Source organism: Erigeron canadensis, chromosome 2, assembly GCF_010389155.1.
Source record: "Erigeron canadensis isolate Cc75 chromosome 2, C_canadensis_v1, whole genome shotgun sequence".
NCBI lineage: Eukaryota > Viridiplantae > Streptophyta > Magnoliopsida > Asterales > Asteraceae > Erigeron > Erigeron canadensis.
The window spans coordinates 18,498,352-18,523,344 of NC_057762.1; the positions used below are offsets into that span (position 1 = coordinate 18,498,352).

At 39.1% G+C, this 24,993-nt stretch overlaps 1 protein-coding gene across 1 annotated transcript in view; it reads right to left on the minus strand.

The window, feature by feature from the left end:
- Positions 1–779: 779 nt before the first annotated feature.
- The window catches only part of LOC122586775 (putative lipase C4A8.10), a 54,929-nt gene continuing 30,715 nt past the window's right edge, over positions 780–24,993 (minus strand). Inside the window, exon 11 of the mRNA XM_043758762.1 lies at positions 780–996. The gene's annotated coding sequence lies outside the window, so the exon portion shown is untranslated. The remainder of the gene's footprint in view (positions 997–24,993) is intronic.

Sequence of the window (24,993 nt, forward strand, 5' to 3'; positions counted from 1 at the left end):
AATCCGAAGGGCATCATTGTGATTTTGGAATGTCTATATCTCATTCTAAAAGTAGTCCTTGGTACATCTTCCTCATGTACAACCAATTGTTAATATCCTGAACGTAAGTCAATTTTGAGAAACATTTTGCGCCTTGAAGCCGATCGATAGATCATCAATTCTATGAAGGGGATAACAGTTTTTCACCGTTAACTTATTCAGCTCACGATAATCGATACACATACGAAATACCATCCTTCTCTTTGACGAATAAAACACGTGCTCTTCACGGTGACTGACTAGGTCTAATAAATCCCTTTTCAGGAAGTTCTTTTAATTGCATGTCCAATTCTCGTAATTCAGTCGTTGCTAGTCTATAAGGGAAATTTGCTACAACAGCTGCGTTAGGGACAAGGCTAATATGATAACCAAATTGTCGAAACAGAGGTAAGCCGGGTAAATTATTAGGAAAACGTCTTGATAGTCACGAACGATGGGGACATTTTGCACTAGGTAAAGGGTTTCTAATGACTTTTGCACTACATAGAATAGTCGCGTCGACCAAAGATATCTAGTCCCTACCACCAATAACGTCAAAATTTCCCTTTTCAAAAGGTACTAAGTCAATAAAGAAAACATAGTCATTAAGAACTAATGTGCACGAACGAATGACCCAGTCTAGTCTGACTAGCTCTTAATTAACCATTTGTACGTCAATATATAAATACATATGTAACACCCCGACAGCGGCGAAAAACTCGGGATGTAAGATAAAGCCACGCGCACATGGATGTTACATAGGAATACTAAATGAGTGCATACATTAAGCTTAAATAGTAGTCATCACACACAAGTTAAAACAAGCATTCAAATAGAGATGAGATAAGTTCCCACGCAGGGGAAAAGGTTAGGCATATTGCCATCGAGCATAAACAAGAGCATGCAAATTTCAAAACCTAGCCTGCACTCTGCTAAAAGTCCCATGCTACCAATCCTAGCCACGATTTGCTTGATTACCTGAAAAGAATACTTAAACGTGTCAACACAAAGGTTGGTGAGTTCGTAGGTTTGAGTACATAAACAAGTTGCATAAATATGTTTTATGCCGTCGATAGAATGTTGAGAATAAAGTAGTATGATGTGGCTAGAGACTAACTTTGCACATAATTATGTGTTTGAGTATAAACGTGCACTTATGGTACGTTAAATATGTAATGTTTCACGTTTCGATTGCACACCAAGTTTACAGGCATTAAGTTGCACGTTAAATTTTAAATATGTAATCATACAATATGTAGCAAGTAGCGCGTTTCACATTGAGTTTCAAGTATCATATTGCCTAGCATGCGTCAAGTATCAAGTTAGAAACTAAGTCCATAAGTTTACTTACTAGCTTGAGATATTAAGTTAAGCGAATAGGTGTGGATACTTAAGCTTCATTTGATCTTCTCGTTCCCAAGTGAATTCTGGGCCTCTACGGGAGTTCCAACGAACTTTCACAATGGTATACTTATGTCTCTTGAGCTTTTTGACTTCTCGTTCCAGAATTTCAACGGGTTCTTCTTTGAAGCTTAAATTACTATCTACTCGTATCTCGTTCAAAGGAACATATGTTGTTTCGTCAGCTAGACACTTCTTGAGGTTCGATACGTGAAAAACATCGTGTACGTTACTCAACTCTTGGGGAAGTTTCAGACGATAAGCTACTGCACCAATGCGTTCTACAATCTCAAACGGTCCAACATATCTTGGAGCTAGTTTCCCCCTCTTTATGAATCTGACTACGCCCTTCCAAGGCAAAACTTTAAGCATCACTCGATCACCAACCTGAAACTCTAAAGGTTTCCTTCGGTTGTCTGCGTATTTCCTTTGTCTATCTCTCGCCTTCATGAGGTTCTCCTTGATTTGAGCAACCCTCTTGGTAGTTTCGAGAATGATCTCTGGACCTATTAACTGCATGTCTCCGACTTCGTGCCATGCAAGTGGAGATCGACATTTTCTTCAATACAAGACCTCAAAAGGCGGACACCCAATACTAGCATGATAACTGTTGTTATATGAAAATTCTACTAGTGGGAGGTGAGTATCCCAACTCCCTCCGAAATCTATGACGTATGCTCTTAGCATGTCTTCTAGAGTCTGAATCGTCCTTTCACTCTGTCCGTCCGACTGTGGATGGTAGGCGGTGCTTATATCGATACGTGTTCCCAAGGCTCGTTGCAACGATTTCCAAAATCCTGAGGTAAATCGACTATCCCTATCACTAATGATTGATACTGGGATGCCGTGTTTAGCCACAATCTCCTTAAGATACAGACGCGCATACTGCTCCATTGAGTAATCTTCACGTATGGGTATGAAATGTGCTGACTTGGTCAGTTGATCTACCACCACCCAAATTGCATCCTTACCACTACGTTCTTGGTAACTTTGTGACAAAATCCATAGTAATCTTTTCCACTTCCAACTGGGAAGCTCTGGTTGTGTTAGTAGCCCGCCTGGCTTCTTATGTTCTGCCTTAACCTTCAAGCACGTTAGGCACTTGCTCACATAGACCGCCACATCGTTCTTCATTCCTGGCCACCAAAATAGATTTCGCAAGTCTTGATACATCTTATCTATCCCTGGATGGATAGAATATCTTGCTTGTGCGTTTCGTCCATTATCAACTTCCTTAGTCCTCCATACCTTGGTATCCACAATCGATCGCAAAAATACAACCCTCCATCATCTCTTTGAGCGAACTGTTCTATCATACCTCCCAATCCTTCTCTATCAATATTCTCTTTCTTGTTTGCTTCTACTTGTGCTCCAATCACTCTATCTTTCAGACTGTTGTGCACAGTAATGCTCATGGCTCTAATTCATCTTGGCCTAACTCTCTTCTTCCTGCTCAAGGCGTCCGCTATAACGTTTGCCTTTCTGGGATGATATCGAATCTCACAATCGTAGTCGCTAAACACTCTAGCCATCGTCTCTGGCGCATATTAAGATCTTTCTGAGTGAAGATATGCTAAAGGCTCTTATGATTTGTGTATATCACACTCTTTGTTCCGTATAGGTAGTGCCTCCAACATTTGAGTGCAAAAACGATAGCTCCCAACTCCAAATCGTGAGTCGTGTAATTCTTCTCATGAATCTTCAGTTGGCGACAGGCATACGCAATGACCTTGCCTCCCTGCATCAGCACACCTCCTAAGCCTTGACCCGACACGTCGCAATATACGATAAAATCTTCGGTTCCTTCTGGAAGACTTAAGACCGGTGCATTACATAACTTCTTCTTCAAGATTCTCAAAGCTTCTTCTTGTTTCTCTCCCCAATCGAAACTTCTATCTTTGTGTGTCAACAATGTAAGAGGTTGTGCGATCTTTGAGAAGTTCTCGATAAATCGTCGGTAGTAGCCTGCTAATCCGAGAAACTGTCAGATCTCGGTCGGTGTTTCTGGCCTTCTCCAATCCTCTACTGCTTCTATCTTGCTGGGATCAACCTTTATTCTGTCCTTGTCAACTACATGACCCAAAAACTTCACCTCTTCTAACCAGAATTCGCATTTCGAGAATTTTCCATACAACTTTTAAGCCCTCAGAAGTTCTAAAGCTTCTCTCAGATGAACTTCATGTTCTTTCTTAGTCTTTGAGTAGATGAGAATATCATCAATGAAAACAATGATGGACTGATCTAAGTAGGGCTTACATACTCGGTTCATTAGGTCCATGAAAACGGCAGGCGCATTTGTTAGTCCAAACGCTGTTTTTGGTACGTCTTCTTCACGGACTCTTAACTGATGGTAACCTGAACAAAGATCAATCTTAGAGAAGTACTTGGCGCCTTGCAACTGATCAAATAAATCATCAATGCGCGGTAAAGGATATCGATTCTTAACGGTTAACTTGTTTAGCTCACGATAATCGATGCACATGCAAAAAGATCCGTCTTTCTTCTTAACGAATAATACCGGTGCACCCCATGGTGAAGAACTCGGTCGAATGAAACCCTTGTCTTGTAACTCTTGCAGCTGTGTCGCGAGTTCTTGCATTTCAGAAGGAGCTAAATGGTACGGTGCCTTTGCTACAGGAGTTGCATTAGGTAAGAGATCGATTCGGAATTCAACTTGTCGAGTCGGAGGCAATCCCTGAACATCATCAGGAAATACGTCAGGAAAATCACGGACTATTGGGATATCGGCTAGCTTGATTACTTCGGTTGCCGTGCTCATTAGGATTCGTTTGTGTGACTTGGGTCGTTCACCTTGGATTTCTAGTACGTCTCCCTCACTTAAGGGAATTCTAAGGATTTTTGCACGACATACAATTGTTGCATCTACCAGGGATAACCAATCCATCCCCATTATTACATCAAAGCTACCCATTTCAAATGGGACTAAGGCTATATAGTATGAATGTGTATCAAGTGTTAGCACACATTTAGGCACAATTTGGTCAAGTTTAGAGATTCCACCACAAGCTACCTCTATTTCATAACATGCATGTGTACGAATGGGTTTCACGTTAATGGTGCACACAAAGTTAGTGGAGATAAAGCTGTAGTCGGCACCCGAATCGAATAACACAGTAGCTAGATGATTGTTTAAGAGAAATATACCCGTGACGACGTTTGGATCGTTAGCGGCTTCCACAACATTCAAGGCAAAGACTCGGCCCCTGGCCTGCTGGGCTTGGTTAGCTCTTGGTGGATTTGGTGTTGTGATCTGCAATGGATTCTGATTGACTGCGGCTGGGGCGGGTCGTCTAACAACTCTTGGGCAAGCATTACGGTAGTGCTCAGTGTTGCCACACTCATAACAGGCTCTCTGATTAGCTGGAGGATTTCTGAAGTTTCTTGGAGCGACATTCAGTGGTGCTGCTGGGATTCTAGCTGTTCTGCAATCTTTAGCTAAGTGCCCAAATTTCTGACAGTTCTGACAAAATCGGCATGGCACTGTTGTTGAATGATGATAAGTACAAGTAGCACACTGAGGAGAATGGCCAACATACGCCCTCTGTCCTGACTCAACTGTTGCAAACACCTTTCCAACTCTGACTCTCTTTTCAGCTCTGAAATCTCTCCTCTTACTGGTTTCACCAGAATCTCTTTTCTTCTCTGCAGACTTAGTCAGTATTCCAGCCCTAACCAAGTCATCCGTCATGGCACTGGTTCTTCGAATAGCTTCTTCAATCGAGTAAGGAGGAATGCCAGTCATAGTGTTGCGAATCTGAGGAATGAGACCATAGATGTATCTCTCAATCAACTTAGACTCAGAAGTCACCAAATGAGGTACCAATCTAGCCAACTCTTGAAACTTGCTAGTATACTCTGCATGACCGGATCCCACCATGGTGTGGTGCCAAAACTCTTGCTCAATCTTTTGCATCTCATTTAGTGGACAAAAGTGGTTCTTCATCATCTCTTTAAACTGATCCCATGGTGTTTCCAAAGTAGCAGTTCTTCCACGGGCTCCTAGCAAAGTATTCCATCATGACAGTGCATCATCTGTAAATGAACCTCCAGTGAATCTTACCCTCTGATGAGATGGACATTCACTTATGTCTATGACTGCTTCCAATTTCTCCAACCACTTCATAAACACGCCTGCCCCTCCTCTTCCATTAAAATCTGGTGGACCACACTTCTTGAACTCGGTGTAATTGCAACCTTTTCTCTCTACAGCATACTCATCATTCCTGGGAAACCTTCTGGGTCCAGGGCCCACATACACACCTTCCCCAACAAACTCCACTTCGGGATCAAAATTTTCTGGTTCTTGATTCACTTGTTGCGGCGCAACTCTTGCTGGTTCAGCTTCAACTTCAGGTGCTCTTCAGTTCTGATTCGGGACAGCACCCATTGCGGCAATCACTTGTTAGATAATAGTAGGCATTGAAGCCGCCAACTGTTCAGCAATGATAGTGGCCAAATCAGGGTTCTCAACGTGACCCATGCCATCACCACGGCCACCACGACCTCTACCATGGCCTCTTCCTTGCTGACCTCCACGACCTCCTCTCGGGTTGCCACGACCACCTCCAGGGTTACCACGACCAACACCATTATCTTGAACTTCGACATTCGGGTTTGCTCTTGTTCGCACCATTTTCCTATATTAGGAAAAGATGGGATCGGCGTTAGAATGAGGAAATAGTCGATCGTGATGTCATTTACGCACTCTCAAACACACTCGTTTTAGTTTTCTAGAATCCTGTACACTTATATCTTCATTATCGCATGTATCTCAAGAAATCAAGTATTACATCTGAACGTGAGCATTATCATCAATATCCATCATGCAGTACAAAGTAACATTACAATAAGATATTCAATTCATGAAGGATAGTTCGCAAGATGAATAATGTAACCATTTCAACTTAAATTTAATTTTTGACAGCCAAAATGCGGTCTGGATCTAACACCTACATCCGTTGCACTAGCGATGTATGTATACAGAGTGTACCAGCGGCTAACCCTCCACACCTCTAGTACATCTAACGCAAGGTCGGTTCACGGTACTCATATGCTCCCTAGGTATTGGCAAAGGTATGTATACAGGGTGTACCAGCGGCTAACCCTCCACCCGACCAACACCTATTGAACATGCTAGAGTTGCTACCACACTCTAACCATCTTAGGCACGATCCATGTCGCCATCAAGTCCATAGAAAATATACCACACGCGAGAAGTTGATCAGCCTTTTCAGTGAGGATATATCGTCATACTTCCTTGCTAACAACACGTCATTTCGCTAACTTATTATCATTATTTAAGTTTAACACATCTCATAGTTCGAATACCAATAGCATGAATGTACGTGGCAAGGTAGCATGGTTCTAAGGTCTGCGCATGTATGAATATAATAGCATGGATATCGCAAATATCGATAAAATTCATAGAGGTTGAATGCACACATAATTCCTATCATGCATGCTACGTGCGGTTCCTAAGTTATAGTCTAGGAAAATCCACCTAATTCACTATAACCACGGATCTGATACCAATCTGTAACAACCCGACAGCGGCGGAAAACTCGGGATGTAAGATAAAGCCAGGATGTTATTACATGTTACTGGTATTGAGAGGAATATGCTTAAAATTTTAAATGAAGGACCCTATATTCTTAGAAGTCCTCTCAATCCACTTCTTGATCCAACTGGAGCAAGATCTGGGAGGGAAAAGAGAGAGGAACATTGGTCTGAAGAGGAAAGGAGACTGGTCAATATTGACAATACTTTAAAAGTCATCATCCTCGGGGCCGTTCCCGAAGCTCTAATTCCTACACTAGTGCTTTATCCCAGTGCCAAAAGCATGTGGGATGAACTAGTAAACCAGTATGAAGGTGGTGATGATACTATTGTTACCAGGAAAGTGGCTTTAAATAAGAAGTACGAGTCATTTTTTGCCCTACCCAATGAATCATTAACTGGTACCTACACTAGATTTATGTCTATCATAAACCAGTTAAGAGGGCTTGGGGTAGAAAAGGACAAGGACATACTTCTTGAAAAATTTTATGATATTCTTCCTTCAAAATGGTCTCATATGATCGTGGTCTTGAGACAAGGTAAAACCTTGCATTCCCATACTCTGTCATCTTTGTATGGAGCCTTCAGATTCACTGAAGAGAATCAAGCCCAGAGAATTGAGGCAGAAAAAGATGCTATTAATCATGCTTCCAGTAGTTCCCCTGTGGTTAGTCATATTGAACCACCATGTGCAGTATTAATGTCTTCCGAGAATTTTTTTCTATGAAGAAGATGATGTCTGAATTAATGGATTCTGGAGTCATGAATAATATCTCTCCAGATTATGATGAAACTGATAGTGATGATCTAATGGCTATGATGGCTAAAACGTTTAACCGTTTCAAAGCCAGAGCTAACAGACCCACTGGACACACTGCACCCAGTTCTTCTACTGATAAGACCAATTTGACATGCTTTAAGTGTGGCAGAAAAGGTCATTTCATGAAAGAGTGAAAGTCCAATCAGTTTGTCTCACAATCTGGTCCATCAACTTCTTATAACAAGCCTGATGATAACTACAGATTAAAATACAAAAAGCTTAAGGCTCAAACTGCTCTCATGTCTGCTGAGAAAGATAATAATAAATGCATGGTGGCAAAAGAAGAATGGGTTCCCTTTGATGACTCATCAGTCGATGATGAAGAGGAAAGAGATTGTTGTTATATGGCTGTAGCTGATGAAGAGCATCTGGTGAAAGAAGATGTCACATCTAGAAGATGGGTGGACATTGTCATTAAAAAGGTAATAGATTATGACAAAGAAACTGATCCTGAGTTAAAATTGGACATTGCTGAAGCTTTAAACTCTGATTTAATGGTTGTGGAAACTGTTCGTTCAGAAATGTCAAATAATTTTGAAACAAATTTTTCTGAAATGACAAACTTACAATCTAAGTTAAAAGAATTGCAAGATATTGAACTAGCTTTCAAAGCACAAGTTTTGGTTACCGAACAATTGGTCCAAGAAAAAGAAGAACTGGAAAATCTTTTATCAAAAGAAAAACTTGTTATCCAGTCATGGCTTGAGACCAAGAAACCATATGATGCTGCACGTAACCAGTACCCCTCCCAAAAACGTGCATATCTGGGGGGTGATGTTAATGCTGCTGTATTAATACCTGTTGTTGACCGACTGCCTGAAGTGTTAAAACCTAGCACTATCTATGATGAACCAACAACACCCAAAACTTGTATTATTCCTCCTGTTCAATTGTCTGAGGTTAAGACTGGAGCTCCACAGATGAATGCTCCAATCAAGAAGGTTAAGCAGAATAAACCTTTGCCTCAATCATCTTCTAAAGAACCCCAGGTTCAAAAAAAGAAGAATGTTGTTCCTCCACCTAAGCCAAAAGTACAGTCAACTGGAAAGGCTATGGTGTCATCTGAAGAAAATATTTTGTTAAGGCTGGAGAGTCAGTTTCAACTACTGGCTCGTCAAGTTCAAAGTTGTAATGCAAGAATTAACAATTTTGAGGGTACTTCATCTGGCCCTAAACAAAATACAAAACCTTTTTCCAAGAAAGAAAAATCGAGCACACCTATTGACAAGAAAAAGAAAAAGGTTTCAAAACTATCAGTTCCAATGATGTTTACTGAGAAACCCACTATTTTTGAAAGTGAAATCAACCAGATACCTGCTGGGATCCATCCTTGTGGATCCAGAGAACCCATCAGTCGATGGGTTCGCAAACCTTTAAACTAATAATCTGGTGGATGTGCAGGGCGATCGAAAGAAATATATTTGGTATCTTGACAGCGCTGCTGGCAGGACAATGACCGGATATAAGACCCTGCTGGAGGAGTTCGAAGTTTCAGACGGACCCTCCATTACTTTTGGAAATGATGGTTCTGGAAAGACTGAGGGATATGGTGTTCTGAACAATGGTCAAGTCAAATTCAGATGAGTGGCTTATGTAAATGGGTTGAAGTATAATCTCATAAGTGTGAGCCAGTTGTGTGATGATGGCTACCAGGTGTTATTTAACATCTCTCAAGGCATCGTATTTAATAAGGATTGGAAGGTAGTATTGATTGCTCCCAGAAAAGGGAATGTGTACATAATGGATATGGAAAGCTCTCCTTCAGAGTAGTGTTTCTATCCCAAGGTTGATGAAGACACAAACTGGCTATGGCATAAAAGGTTGTCCCATTTAAATTTCAAAAATATCAACAAGTTGTCCAAAAAACAACTCGCAGATGGGATACCTTCTGTCTCCTTCAAAAAGGAAAGGCCATGTCCAGGATGTGAGATGGGGAAGCTGAAACGCACCAGTTTCAAGACAAAACAGAATTTTAGCATATCTGAACCTCTTCATATGCTTCATATGGACCTCTTTGGTCCAGTGAATGTTCAGACTCGTGCTGGTAAGAAATATACCCTGGTAGTTGTTGATGAATACTCCTGATATTGTTGGGTAATATTTCTTAAATCGAAGAATGAAACTGCTGCTGAAATCATCGCTCTTATCAAGCAAATTGAACTCAAATACAAGTGAAAAGTGTGTCAGTTAAGAAGTGATAATGGAGCAGAATTCCAGAATGCAACTCTGGAGAAATTCTGCACTGACACTGGCATCTCCCAGAATTTTTCATCAGCACACACACCAGAACAAAATGGAGTTGTAGAAAGAAAGAACAGAACGCTGATAGAAGCTGCCAGGAGTATGCTTGCTGAATCTGGTCTTCCTAAAATGTACTGGGCTGAAGCAATTGCAACCGCTTGTCATACTCAAAATCGTTCAGTATACGTGAAGAGACACAAGAAGACATCCTATGAAATATTGAGAAATAGAAAACCAAATATTGGTTATTTTCATGTTTTTGGATGTCCAGTATACATCCTGAATGACTCCAGTCAGTTAGGAAAATTTGACGCCAAAGCTGATGAAGGATATTTCTTAAGATATTCAGCCATTCGCAAAGCCTTCAGGGTCTACAACAAGAGACTGGAAAAGGTCCAGGAGTCAATACATGTCACATTTGATGAGTCAAATGAAGCAATCAATAAAAAGCCAACCCTTAATTCTCCCCCAGAAAGTCCAATTATCTTTTGTGAATCTGATCCTATCAACTACAATATAGATTCATCTGAAGATGCTTCCAGTCATCCTGACTTGGAACCAGTGCAATTTGAAAAACCTTCCAGTAATACTTCATTCTATCCTTCAATAAGTTTCAAACTACCCTCTGAACTTGTTATTGGATCAGATGTTCGTACTACTCCTCCAGTATCAGATTCAATTGATTCTGAGCCAGTAATTCAAGAAATGACTTTAAATGAAGAATTTCATGATGCAAATCGTGATCTTACAGATTCTGATGAAGATGCTGAAGTTGTCTGGCAAGATCCTTCTCCAGAGAATCAATTGAATTCTTGCACTGATATTGTTGTAAGAAACAATCCTGGTCAATATTCTAAGTGGACAAAAGCTCACCCAATCAACCAGATTATCGGTGACTCCAGTAGAGGGGTTCAGACCAGAAGTGCCTCTAGTGAACAATGTTTATATGTCAGCTTCTTATCACTGATGGAACCGAAGAAGATTGACGAGGCAATGAATGACCCAAGCTGGGTGATAGCTATGCAAGAAGAGCTTCACCAGTTCGAACGAAATAAAGTTTGGAATTTGGTTCCTCCTCAAGTTGGCAAGAAAGAACCAATTGGAACTAGATGGGTCTTCAGGAATAAGATTGACGAAGATGGTCATGTGATCAGAAATAAGGCCTGATTGGTGGCACAAGAGTACGTCCAGACAGACCTTGACTTTGAAGAATCATTTGCACTAGTAGCAAGGTTAGAAGCCATCAGAATGTTTTTAGCCTTTGCTGCTTATCATAAGTTCAAGGTCTACCAGATGGACGTAAAAAGTGCATTTTTTAATGGAGAATTAGAAGAAGAAATTTTTGTCAAGCAACCTCCAGGCTTCATTGATGAAAAGCATCCACATTGGGTATATCGTCTGGACAAGGCACTGTATGGCCTCAGACAAGCCCCTCGAGCCTGGTATGATACTCTGACCAAACACTTATCAGAAAATGGTTTCAAAAGAGGTGCAATTGACAATACCTTATTTATTCTTCGTGAAAGAGGTAATCTTCTGTTGGTACAAGTTTATGTTGATGATATTATTTTTGGTTCTACTGATGAATCTTTGTGCAAGAAATTTTCAAAAATCATGTCTTCAAAATTTGAAATGAGTTTAATGGGTGAATTAACATTTTTTCTTGGACTTCAGATTAAACAAACCAGTGATGGTATTTTTATTAATCAAGAAAAATATTTTAGAGATATTTTAAGAAAATTCGATATGAATTCTTCACCCTCAAAATCCACTCCTATTTCTGCACCTTTAACAATAGATTCAGACCCTGATGGGAAGCCAGTGAACACCACTGTCTATAAAGGCATGATTGGTTCACTAATGTATTTAACTGCCAGTAGACTAGATATAATGTTTGCAACATGTCTTTGTGCCAGATATCAGTCTAACCCAAAAGAATCTCATCCGGCAGCTGTAAAGTGCATTTTGAAGTACTTTAAGGGTACTCCCAATTTGGGTCTTTGGTATCCCAAAGGCTCAGGCTTAGATCTAATGGGTTATTCAGATTCAGATCATGCAGGTTGTAAGATAGACAGGAACTCCACTACTGGTGGATGTCATTTCCTTGGTGGCAAACTGGTGAGCTGGACCAGTAAAAAGCAAACCTCAGTTTCTTTATCCACTGCTGAAGCAGAATATGTGTCTGCAGCCAGTTGTTGTGCTCAGATACTCTGGATGAAGCACCAGTTGCTTGATTATGGTATTAAGTATTCAAAGACTCCTATCTTTTGTGACAATACCAGTGCCATTGCTATCTCAAACAATCCAGTCATGCATTCCAAAACGAAACGCATTGATGTCAGGTATCATTTTATTCGTGATCATGTAATGAAGAATGATGTTGAAATCCACTTTATTCCCACTGATAAACAACTTGCTGACATTTTTACAAAACCTTTGGATGAGAAAACTTTTCAAAATCTTGTCAGTGAGTTGGGAATGTTGAACCCTTAATCTGGAACCTTGTTATGAACGCCTTTGTGACACTGGCAGGGTTCTTTGATTCCAGATTTATAAATCTATACCAGTAAAGCTATCGAACGCCTTTGTGATACTATCTTTGCACTGATAGATTTATGGATCACCATTCCAGGGGGAAAGACTCAGACCACATTTTTTATATATATCTAAGTTTCAGGGAGAATTTATTAATTTATTTTCTCACTGGACAAATTTTTTTTTTAAAAAAAAAAAGGGTGTTTCTAGTACCTTGTAAATTTGTCCCTCTCATTAATACTGGATAAGTTGATGTGCATGTTTGAAGTGACTTCAGTTGCTTTGTAAATGTGTCCCTCTCATTTATTTATATTAGTTGATGTGCGTGTTTGAGGATTACTAGAATGGTCAAATCTGGGTACTTACTGGAGTGTCCCTCCAGTGTACCATTAATGCATGTTCTACTGGCCTAATCCACCAGTGAAACTGGAGTGTCCATTCAACCTCCAGATGCATTAAAATGAGTCTGTGTGTGTCAAATCTTTTCTTTTTAATAATCAAGGATAGTATATGCCAACCTTACAAATTTTTCATCTGGACAGTTACTGTTCAGCTTACGTGGCATGATACTTTCAATTTAAATGATGGTTTTTGTTACCTTGGGAAGATAAAAAGTGTTAGTGGATAATTTTTGTGGGCTGTCAACCGTCATATATTTATGTATGATGGGAAACATTAAATGCGGATGTCAAAACCGATCAAAACTGTTTTGAACTTTTTTCAAACTTAACATTTTGAATTTCATTTTCTCTTTCCTCTATAAATACTAACATTTACCTTCACTTTCAGATTCATCTCGAAAAATCTTTTACTCCCATATCTTCAAATTCCTTCATTTATTTCCTTCTTCATTTACTCTCCAATCATCATCATCTCTCTTATTAAATTTTTGCTTTCAATCTTAAATTCCTTCACTTTCATTTTCATAATATCTAAAATGGCTCCTAAACCATCTCCTAAAAATCTTCTTGCTGCAAACTATAATCCTGTCGATAATGTCAAGAAGGCATCTCATATATCTCTCTCTGCTGATGCCATCCGCATAAACATGAATAACTGGATGGCAAAACTCTCAACAAATTACTCTGCCACTTCAATCATTGGAAGGTTGAACACCTTCTTCTTGAGTAGTCCACTCTATGGTGCCCTAACTCTAAATCCGGGCAAAATGTATCATGAATATCTTTGTGAATTCTGGTATACTGCTGTGTACGTGGAAAGTGATGAATCCATCCACTACACCTTAAAACAAGGCACCAAACACTTCACCATTACTGTTGATTCCCTCAGAGATGCCCTGAGAATGAATTATTTTGATGAGAATGAAATGCCAATTGAGATTCCATCTGGAATCAATACCAGGGAGGTGTGCAGGTTGATGGGGCACACAGAAATAGTGGATGAGAATGGTCAGCTGCTCAAGAAGGGCACTGTATATATGAGCAAGCTGACAGACTCATGGAGGTATTTCTTCACTCATCTTGTTGAGTGTTTGGGTGGCAATTTTGGAGGTTTGGATCAGATTAACCAGACACAGCTCCAGATTGCTTACTGCCTATGGAATGGATACAGGGTGGACTTTGCCCAGATCTTCTTTAATGATCTGGTGGACAGACTGAGGGTCAAGAGCAGGAAGGCCTTCATTCCTTACATTCGATTTCTGTCCATCATATTCAGAAGGGCCCTGAAGAATGAGTACAATGTAAATACAACTCATTTTTCAATGTGTGAATATCTGAGGGACCTCAACCAGTTGACCTCATCTCCTACTGAGGTCGACATTCCATCGGTGATGCTCTATCAATTCAGAATTCAAGAAGATGCAATTGCATCATCACCTGATGAGGAGGTTGCTGGTGAGCCTCATAATGATGAGGAAAATGTTGATAATGTTACTGCTGAAAGGGTGCAACCTTTTTCCCAGATCGCCCCAGATCTTCAGCAGCCTGGTGTGAATATTGTTGAAATTCCACCTAACCCCACCAGGCCAAGGAATAGAACTCGTCGTCTTAGGAGAGACGGAGTTCTGGTATCAACCCTTCCAGAATCTACTCATCAGGATTCTGGAAAAATGGGTCAGGAAACTGCCCAAGTAACCACTTCTCCAGTACAAGTAGAAGGAAGTGGTGAAGAAGAAAGAGGATCTGGATCACCTCTTGTCATTCTAGTGGCAATTGCTGAAAGTGGGGACATCATGGCTGCTAATGGGTCCCTGATTGTTGAAGAGGTTGAGGGGGAACAAGTTAGGCAGGTTGAAGGAGAGAATCTGGAGCAGGTGGCTCAGATTGATTTGAATGTTGGGGTGGAGAATATACAAGTAGAGGACCAGGCAGGTGGAACCAGCCCAGATTGGGATATGGTTGATTCTCCACTGTCTAAGGATAATGAATTTTGATGTGAATATGAGTTTTCTGGGAGAAGAAGAAATTGATTGCACCATCCACTCTGTCTCTCAGTCAATTCTATCTGATATGCCTCCTCCACCCCCAGAAAATACACCAACACCCCTTCCAGAACAAACAACAACAATTCTTGAATCACCCTCTGCACCAGAAATTCAACATTCTGAACCACTGGCAGTCACCCAACCAACTAAAAATATCACAAGGGTGTTGCTAGTATCATTAATCACCAGAATCACCAATCCTTCCAGTGGTCTCTCCCCATCTTCTTCAACCGAGGTCCAAGGCCTTTTTGATAAGGTGGCGGACCTGGAGAGATCACTTCAGGCTTCTTCTCAGGTTATTTCTGACTTCAAAAATATAATTTCCAATAATCTTAAGTCAGAAAAGAATATTTTTGCTGGTAATGAGAAGATAGTCTTTGAAAAGCTGGATGAACTTGTCATGGCAACAAATAGAAATTCTGAATTAGTACAAGTTGCAGTCCAGGGAATCAAAGAGGATGTGGTAAGAAGTGTTCAGACTGCCATTCAAACTGAAGTTGCTCAACCTCTGGCAAGTCTAACTGGTGATGTTCAAAATTTGACCACCAGAATAAGCTCTCTGGAGAGCAGGCCAACCCTGGAGAAAAACTCAGTGGTCAGCACCCTCAATGATGAAGTTGTTAGGAAGTTCAGAGGCAATATGTTGAAAGAAATCACTGAGGAGGTGTTTGAAACTCTCCTTAGAAATCTCCGAGATGGGTTGTTGCCTGAAGTTATGAAGATAATTGACGCCCAGTTGCCTCGCCACTTTCCTCAGGATCTTGAGATAATCAAAAAGGAAGTGATGCAGTTGAGGAAAACTGTAAACAACATTGCTCCAGTGTCTGGTCGAACATTTGACTCTGCTGACAGACATAAACTGGATCTGGTATGGAATCATCTTCAATCTGGAGATGCTTCCAAGGGGGAAGGTTCTGGTTCTGGTTCTGGAACAGAGAAGGTTGATCTTAGGAAGAAGATCGAAGTCTGGAAGAAGGTTATTGGTGAAGATGTCACTGGTACTGAAGCCAGTGGACAAGTTGAGGAAGAGGCTGCTGGTATTGATGCCAGTGAGCCAGTTTTTGAAGAGTTCCCAGATATCACTACAACAATGAAAAGTCTCAAAAGAAAGAAAGTGGTATCTGGGGAACCAACAAATGAAGCAGAAGAGTATGTGTCTGCTGATGAGGCCAAGGTAAAGAGACTGGAGCAAGAGTGCATCTTAATTGAAGAAGAGGCTGCTGGTACTGATGCCAGTGAGCCAGTTTTTGAAGAGTTCCCAGATATCACTACAACAATGAAAAGTCTCAAAAGAAAGAAAGTGGTATCTGGGGAACCAACAAATGAAGCAGAAGAGTATGTGTCTCCTGATGAGGCCAAGGCAAAGAGACTGGAGCAAAAGTGCATCTTAATTGAAATCTTCAAGAAAAACTTAAAAGATGACTTGATTGCTCACCAGTTGGATATGGCTAGGCATGGTACTCTGGATTCTTACAACGCTGGTAGGTTGGGCGTATAAATTGAAGTTTACAAGAAGATGAAGGATGATCCCAGGCTGAAGAAGTGTCTGGATGCCTTAGATGACGTCTATATTCGATCCATGTATGCGCAGGATGAACAAGTTTATGATTCTGAAATTTATGGTGTGAGCATACTGGATCTTATTGCCCAGAGAAGAGAAGAACTGAAAAATCTCCAGCAACAAGTAAGGAGCAATGCAACTGCTCTGGAGCATGAATATAGGAAGAAAGTCAAGGGTTTGCCTAAGGCACCAGTAAGAAAATCCAAAGCCGCCAGAGATGCAGATCTTAGCACCTTTATTCCCTTGAACAGAAAAATTTCAACAAGTTGCTGAACAGAGAAAGGTGTCGAGGGAAGTGGATGAAATGGTGAAAAGGGCTCAGATAAAAGAAAAGTATGAACATTTGTCACAATTTAGAGCTGATGTCCGACCTATACTGGGTGCTAAGATCTATCTGGCAGAAAATCATGATAACTCCTCTAAGTTCCATGTCAAACTCTTTAGATAAGGGAACTTTACTGATGAAAGAAAAGACACCTCAATCAGGGCTTTTGGGTGGTCAGAGTTAAGAGAGATTGGGCTTTCATTCAGGGGTAAAGATGTCTCCTAGGATGTGAAATACTTTATGAAGAGGATTGACAAGGAATGGATGAGGAAGGAGTTGATGGAGATGGAGCTGGGCCTAAGGACTTCTCTTACTTCGTCTTCATCTCCAGGTGTAAAGAGGAAGCCACTGAAGAGCCAGCTGGGCATGCTGAAAAGAAATAGGCCTGACTCTGATATTGTACTTGTATTTATTTTAATGTTGATAAAATTGTAACTTTCCTCCAGTTGATGTCTGTATATATAAGTTGCAATTCCTATTTTTTTTTTCAAGTACTTATCCAGATTAAGTCTAGAAATTAAAATGTACAAACTGGAAACACTGATGATCTATAAAGTGGCTCTCCAAAAAATCAAATTAGACTTAGTCAAATTTTTCAAGGATTCTTCAAGCACAAACATGTATAGATAAAAGCTTGAAAATCCTTGCATAATTTCTAAACAAATAGGGGGAATTTGTTAGGTCCAGATTTACTGGACTCGCTCCAGACGTAACTACTGGAGCCCACTGAAGATTTGTCCAGAAATTATGTGAAGACCAGTGAACAACTTACTTGTATAGAAATCTGGATTCCACCAGATTTGTTCACTGGACTTCACTCCAGTCAAGATCTTTCCACTGAAGAACATTCTCACTGAAGTCGAAGACTGAAGTCTGAAGAAAGAAGTCTGACAAATAGCGGAGCTCACTGGAAGACTTACCAGATCTCCTGACTGGAGTCCTTGTCAGTGTTCTAGACCTTACAAGTCTGAACACTGATTACGAGGAATTGACTTTATGCCTTTACATGCCCTTAACCGGACAATCCATTTGTCTTTTGTTAAAAGCCTTACACGCATGTAAAGATGGTTGGTTAATTAGAAGACAAGTCACTATCATGTGACTTTATTCTTGTACTTTAATCAATGCTTTTAAGGAATTAAAGTAGTTTCCTTAAATGCATGTAACCATATTTGTACGGCAAAAAGAATATTATATTTATTTCGTTTTGCCTATAAATACCAAGTCACTTCCTCGTCCAAATAATATACTTTTGCAATTTGGTGCCTTTGCTCAAATACTCTCGATCTAAACAGTCATACTTCACAACTTTAAGTATTTCGATCAAAGAGTTTATTTAGCAAAGATTAGATCACTTGTAATTCATAGGTTGTTTAGATACTTACTTTGTAATATCTTGTTCCGCAACAACCTTGTATTTTATTTAACATCAATAAATAAAATACACTTGAAAATTACATTGTGTCTCACCATTTACTTATTTGCTTAAGTACGTATTACGTTATATATATTCTTGCATTTATATTAATCGTAATACTAGTCCAATCTAGTGCTTACTTGACGTCTAATACTAGTCATCTCTAGTGATTACTTGACTTGTTATTCTACACTTGTGGGTTAAACCATCGAGTGAGGGACTTCACATTAATCATACACAACCCCGGACCCTCGTGGCCCTGTGTGTTATACTTCTTAACATAAAATGCTACTTTCTGAATTTATATCAATATGAAGTTGAAATGGACCATCTATCAACGCATCTCAATTTTCCTAATAAACTAGTCTTTAGTGCCCGTGCTACGCTCGACATGGTTAAAACGTAACTGATTACTTGTGTAATGTTGTCGGCTCTTTAAATCGAGTATGAAACTAAAAAGCATAGTACGTAACCTCATAAAACACCTAAAAACTCTAACAATCTATGTAAATTCCAACATAGTACTACTGCTACTAATTGAAACATTTATGAAATAGAAACTTGAACAACATCAAGTTTTGTAGTAATCTTCTTTCGAGACTCAAATACATAGGCTTCTCAAAAGCTTGGGGAAGAAGTCTGCTGCTCTGCACAAGAAGATCAAAAATCTTGAATCTCTAGGGGGAAAGTTTGGTTCTAAGGATGATGTCTTAAAAAATCGTCAAAGGGATGATGATGATGATGAAGGCAAAGATGCGAGTGATTCCAGAAAGAAAAAGATACAGAATTTACATCTCAACTGTCTGAAAAACCAACTGAAAGATACAGAATTTACATCAAATGCTCCTTCATCTGAAAAACCAACTGAATGGTTGGTATCCAGGAACAACCGGCTATAGAGGAAGTGGTTGACACTAAGAAGTTGGAAGTGAAGTCGTGGACGTTACTTCATACTTCATTTTTGAACAGTATGGAAGCCTGTTTGATAACCTGTGAGACTTTTCGGCTTAAGACAAGTGTGCATATCTTGATGCGGTATTTGATCTACTAGGTTCAAAAGCCAAGGAATCTATTGAGCTATCTCTACAAGGAACTGTTGCCAGGGGCAAAGTCAATGTCGACAATAAAATAGATTTGGGCTCAATTCTTGAGAAAAGTACTTCTGTAGTGATTGAAAAGAAGAGCACGAGTCTAGGGGATGTAACACCTAAAGTTTCTTATGATAAGACAATGACAAACACTTAGATAAACATACGTAAGACTTGAAAACCACATCAAGGTGTCAAGGGGGAGAATTTTGGTGCATGTTTTACAAAAACATTATAGATGTGTTATCTATTTTGTTGTCTAAGTCTTGAAATTTATATTGGAAATTACCGTTTGTTAATAAAATTACCTTTGCATACTTTACGATCCAAAGGGGATCTCTATATGTTTCATATGTTAGTTAATTGGTTTATCACTCAAGGATAAATATAAACAATACATATAAATGTTAATTAGTTTTAGATTTATATTTTATAAATGGATTAGTATTTTAAATGTAAACAACTTTACATGAATTGTCATAGTGTTTATCGAACTTCAATCTTGTGCATTGTATGTAATAAACTTTCAAATCTCATGCATTGTCTGTATTCGGGTATATGTGGCAACCATATAAGCTGCCATTTAATTGGTCGAATACATACAATGGAAAGGATTTGAAAGTTAATTACATAAAATGCACGGGACTGAAGTTCGATACATACTATGACAATTAGTGTAAAGTTGTTTAAATTCTGAGGTACCAATCCCTTTTATAAATGAAATATTAACTTGGAATATTCCTAAGTGTGAATTGAGTGTTCGTGGACTCACGTATGTGTTGTGTGTTGTGGGAACACTCAAATGTTTTGCGTGTTCTTGAAGACATGCCTATGTTGCGTGTTTTGGGAACACGCATATGGCCGAAACCCTAGAGCTATTGGGCCTAAAGGAAACACGTAAAGGTAAAGGGCCTGTGTGTTCCAGCCCAACTCTATAAATAGAGAGTGTGGTTTGCGCATCAAATGAGAGAACGTGAGTGAGAAATGAGCAAAATGGATAGTATTGGAAAGACTTGTTCAACTAGAGCCTAAGAATTCGCAAATCAATAGGTTCCCATTTCACACAAACTCCACAAAACACACACACTCGTGGTGTTTAGGCTTAGGAAGTAGGATACATATCGGGTATTCTTTTCCGGAGAGCCATTGCACCGATTAACCAAATACGAGTGTTTATATTCACACATTTTATATACAAAACCTCAACATGACGGTCTACAATCTCGTTTTGACGGTCTATAAATGAGGGCGACCTGGAACTTACAATAGGTATTGCTGAGTACTAATGTATTGTATCGATTTGGTGATGACAAATCCGATAGTAACCACTTGTAAAACTTTTGTGCTTCTGTGATCAGAGTCGGTCTGATCTGAGTCAACACAAGAAATCCTTATTTGACTCAGATCACGCTTCAGATACTTAATGTCGCATCATGCATTAACAATGTATTTAAAGTTCAATCCAAGTCGAAAAGGAGGATTGAAGATAAAAGATCAAGCTGAGTGTGGAAATCAGCTTGGGATTAACAGACAACTTGGAACACCTGGACAGATTGAGGTCTGACAAAATCCCTAGTTTGTGTATCACACAACTAAGAAAAGAATCAAACTAATGAGGATATATAAGGATAAGATGGCGTGACTATGCACGATCATAGTTGTTAGGTCATGATAGATGTGAGGCATCGAACTTTACAACTGTTGGTGCTATAATTTAGTGGAAGTCAGAAAAGGCTGCACCTAGTATTGTTGGTGCTAGTACGTCCGAGGATCCACCAGATCAAAATCAAGAACTAAAAACTGATAAGACACTATACCCTAATATTGAGTTTGATCGACCAGATCCACTCCGTACAAAAGATGTTGACATTGATCAATTACATAAAGCTCAAGAATTTCCTGATTTCCTCAATTAAGTGAAAGTTCAAAACAAATTGAAGCTTTGAAGAATGTAGATGAAAACCTCGATTTTTCAGATGTTGAAGAGTTAATTAATCCATCCAGAGGATGAGAATCTAGATTTAGAAGAATGTGAGATTCTACCAGAGGATGGATTGGAAGCTTTTCAAATTCCTTTAGATGCCGAGGTTGAGCAAAGTGAAGTTTATATTCCAGAACTGTTAACTTTAAAATTAATGTTGTTGAATTGTAATTTCGTATGTGTGGAAGGGGTTTAGTGAAATTAGGCATTATGTATAAATACCCCTTCCACCCCCATTTGTCAAAGTAACGCTTTTCATATAACAATATCAATATCTGTTCAATTACCGGTTTTCTCGCTTCACACACACACAAACAAACTTTACACACACTAGATCTAAACTCACGATTCCACCATTTTACCTCAAATTTAAAGATTACAATTGGCATCAGAGCCTATGGGAAAAATCCGACCTGTTCCATGATTTGATTCCTTCCGATTCGATGAGATTCAGCTTTTCCGGCGAGTTAACCGGCGGCCGTTTTCTGCCTCCAACCTTCTTCTGCTACACTCAAATACCGGTTTTCCATTTTCTTTGATTTTTAATTTTAATACCGGTTTTCTTACCGGTTTTCACCTTTCCCATACCTTTACCGGCTTTCCTATTTACATACATATACCAGCTTTCCTTTTCACCATACGAATACCGGCTTCCACTTTTCATAAAAATACCGGCTTCCACTTTTCATAAAAATACCGGCTTTCACCTCACTTTATTCACTTTTCGCTGTGTGGTTGTGGTTATGTGAAATCTATGTCTGGTTTACACCAAAACCGGCATTAGTACATATTTTCGTATATTTCCTAAACGAAACTCTATCCGTTTGAAATCTCGAAAACTGGTATTAGTTCATCAAAACTCAAAACTTTCCACACCCACTTTTACCTATGTTTTTCTTCTGCAAATCGATCTTACCATCTTTAAAGACTTGAATATTGGTTTTCGTTGTGTTTACTTGAGTATCTTGCACTTTTTGTTCATTATGTGTTAACTCTCGTTTGTGTATGAGACATTGAGAAACAGAATTTGTCTGTAAAAGAAAAAGAGGTTTAATTGTTGAAAGTGTGTTCAAAGAGAGAATGTGAAAAGCAGAGAAAAATAAAAGTGTGTTGAGAGGAGAGAGTTGTAAAGAGTATAAAGGACAATTATTTTATTTATTTTCTTTTAAAATCAATTGTGTGAGAAAAGAGAGAATCTCGAGAGGTAAAAGAAAGTGTGTACAGTGGAGATAACGTGTAACGGATGTAAGCTGTCACATGCGATTATTAGCCAACACGCGTGCTTTGATAAATACAAATCTGTGTTGTGCTGTCAAAAAGTAATTGGGTTGAAGTGTGAAAAGCCTGATCTATGCTCCATTGAGGTTGTCAATTTGTCAATATTAGCTGGCATTGTAATTCAATAGTTGACACGCGTGCTCCATTCAAAATTGAATTGTTACATCCATTGTTCTTGTGATTTGTTTCTTGTTTATATATAGTTTTTAAATAAGTAAATTTTCTTTTCAAAGTTTTTTTCGTGGACCGTTCTTTCTGTTGGGCTGACCAATATTTGGGCCGAGTTTTACATAAGTTTTTTTTTTCCTGGACTGGCATTATTTTTGGGCTGCTATTTTTAACTTGAGCTGAACTTCAAGTGTATTTAGGGCTAATTTTAAATTAGTTTTTTGGGCTACATTTTTTGTCTTAAGTTAGTTCTTTCTTTAGGTTGTCATCAAGTTATTGATTCAAAATGTCCATTAAAATAACACATGAGTTTGTTGCGACGGTGTTAGATCTTTTAATGGGTGAAGAGCCAAGTTGGGAAGAAATACGTCGTCACGATAATCACATTTGTATGTGTTGTACTAGTTCGTATCCATGTGGAGTGGTTATGTTTGAAGAAAAACAGGTCGATGTGAATACATTTAAAAAGATTGTGACAGAACACAACAGTTTTCAACTTGAAATTAAGCAACTCAAATATGAAAACAAAGAGCTTAAATCTACAAATAATCTTAGTTTGTCAGCCATGGAAAGTCTTCAATCTACCATTGACCGAATCAAATCTGAGAACAAAGAGCTCGACTCTGCTAATAATCTAAGTTTGTCTGCCATGGAAAGTCTTCAATCTGAAGTTGACCGAATCCAATATGAGAACAAAGAGCTCAAATCTGTTAATGATTTCATTTTGTCAAATATGGAAATTCTTCGAAAAGATAATGATCATTTGCAGTCAAAGATTCTCAATTTAACCAATGAGTTGGATATTTCTCACAAAGTGCTCATTGAAACCAACCTTGAAACTCAAGTTAAAGAACTTGTTCTACAACAGCAACTTTCGAAGCTGAATCATGAATTGCAAGACAAGTCCATTTCATCGATGAATAATGAGCAAGCATGTTTGAAGTTAATTCACCAACTTCAAGCTCATTCCTTGTCTTTGGAGAATCAACTTGCAACCAAGTCAAATCAAGTGAATCCCCTTTCAACTCATGCTCCAGAATCACATCTTCTCAACCCAACCACTCCATCTCCAACTAAAATAAAATATATTCCTTCAAATGCCCAATCAACCCACAATCACCCAAAACTATCAACCAATACCAAGCAACACCCTTCCTCCAAAACCAAAACAAATCCTCATGGTACCAAACCATCTCACCAAAACAATAAACACCCACAACCATTTTTCAAACCAGCTCATATCACTCCCAAATTCTCAAAAGTATCTCATTCCACCAAAACAAAAACTCTTCTACCTAAACCTCGTCCTTCTCTCAAACAAATGAACCCATATTACACACCTCGCAAGACCGGATCTCCCCTAAAGCCTATAAACAACCATTGCCAGATATGCAAGGATTCCACCACCGGAATCATTCCCTATAAAGATCAATATGGTTGGTTCTCTCATAGTAAACCCAACCCAAAACCTAAAAGCACTCCCATCAGGTACTCTCTCTCTGAGTTATTTAAGTTTGCACCACGAATCATTCACCCTAATGTGCAAAAAGTGCTTGACTATGCACAACCTCCTACTTCTCTTTTCAAATATCCAATTGGACCCACTCTCACATGGGTTCCAACGTCTGGATTCAAGTAGGTGTTTGTGATATGGCTTGTACACACTTCAGTGTACAACCCGTTCAAAATCTATTTTTCTCAATACTAATACTTCATAATAAACATTTCCATTCACCTTTTGTGCTATCAATCACTGGTGCATGATGAACGTGGTTCTCACATTCATCATGAGGGGGAGAGATAGAGATAGAATGGTTGAAGATATTGTTCATTTGAGGGGGAGCATGGGAGAACACATATACATGTATTTTTTTTTCTTTCCTATTAAAGGCTCCAAACAATAGATTGCTCATTTAAGGGGGAACACGATGAAATCTTTGAAGTTTGATTCTTTTCTCCGAAGACTATGCTCAGATTGAGGGGGAGAAAAAGTTTTAAAGATTGATTATCCTTTTTGAGGGGGAGCAAAATGCATAAGTTAATCCGTTCTTTTGAAGATTATGCTCAACTTGAAGGGGAGCTAAATGACGAACATTTTTGGATTCATTAGTATGTTTTGATTGTATATTTTAAAAAG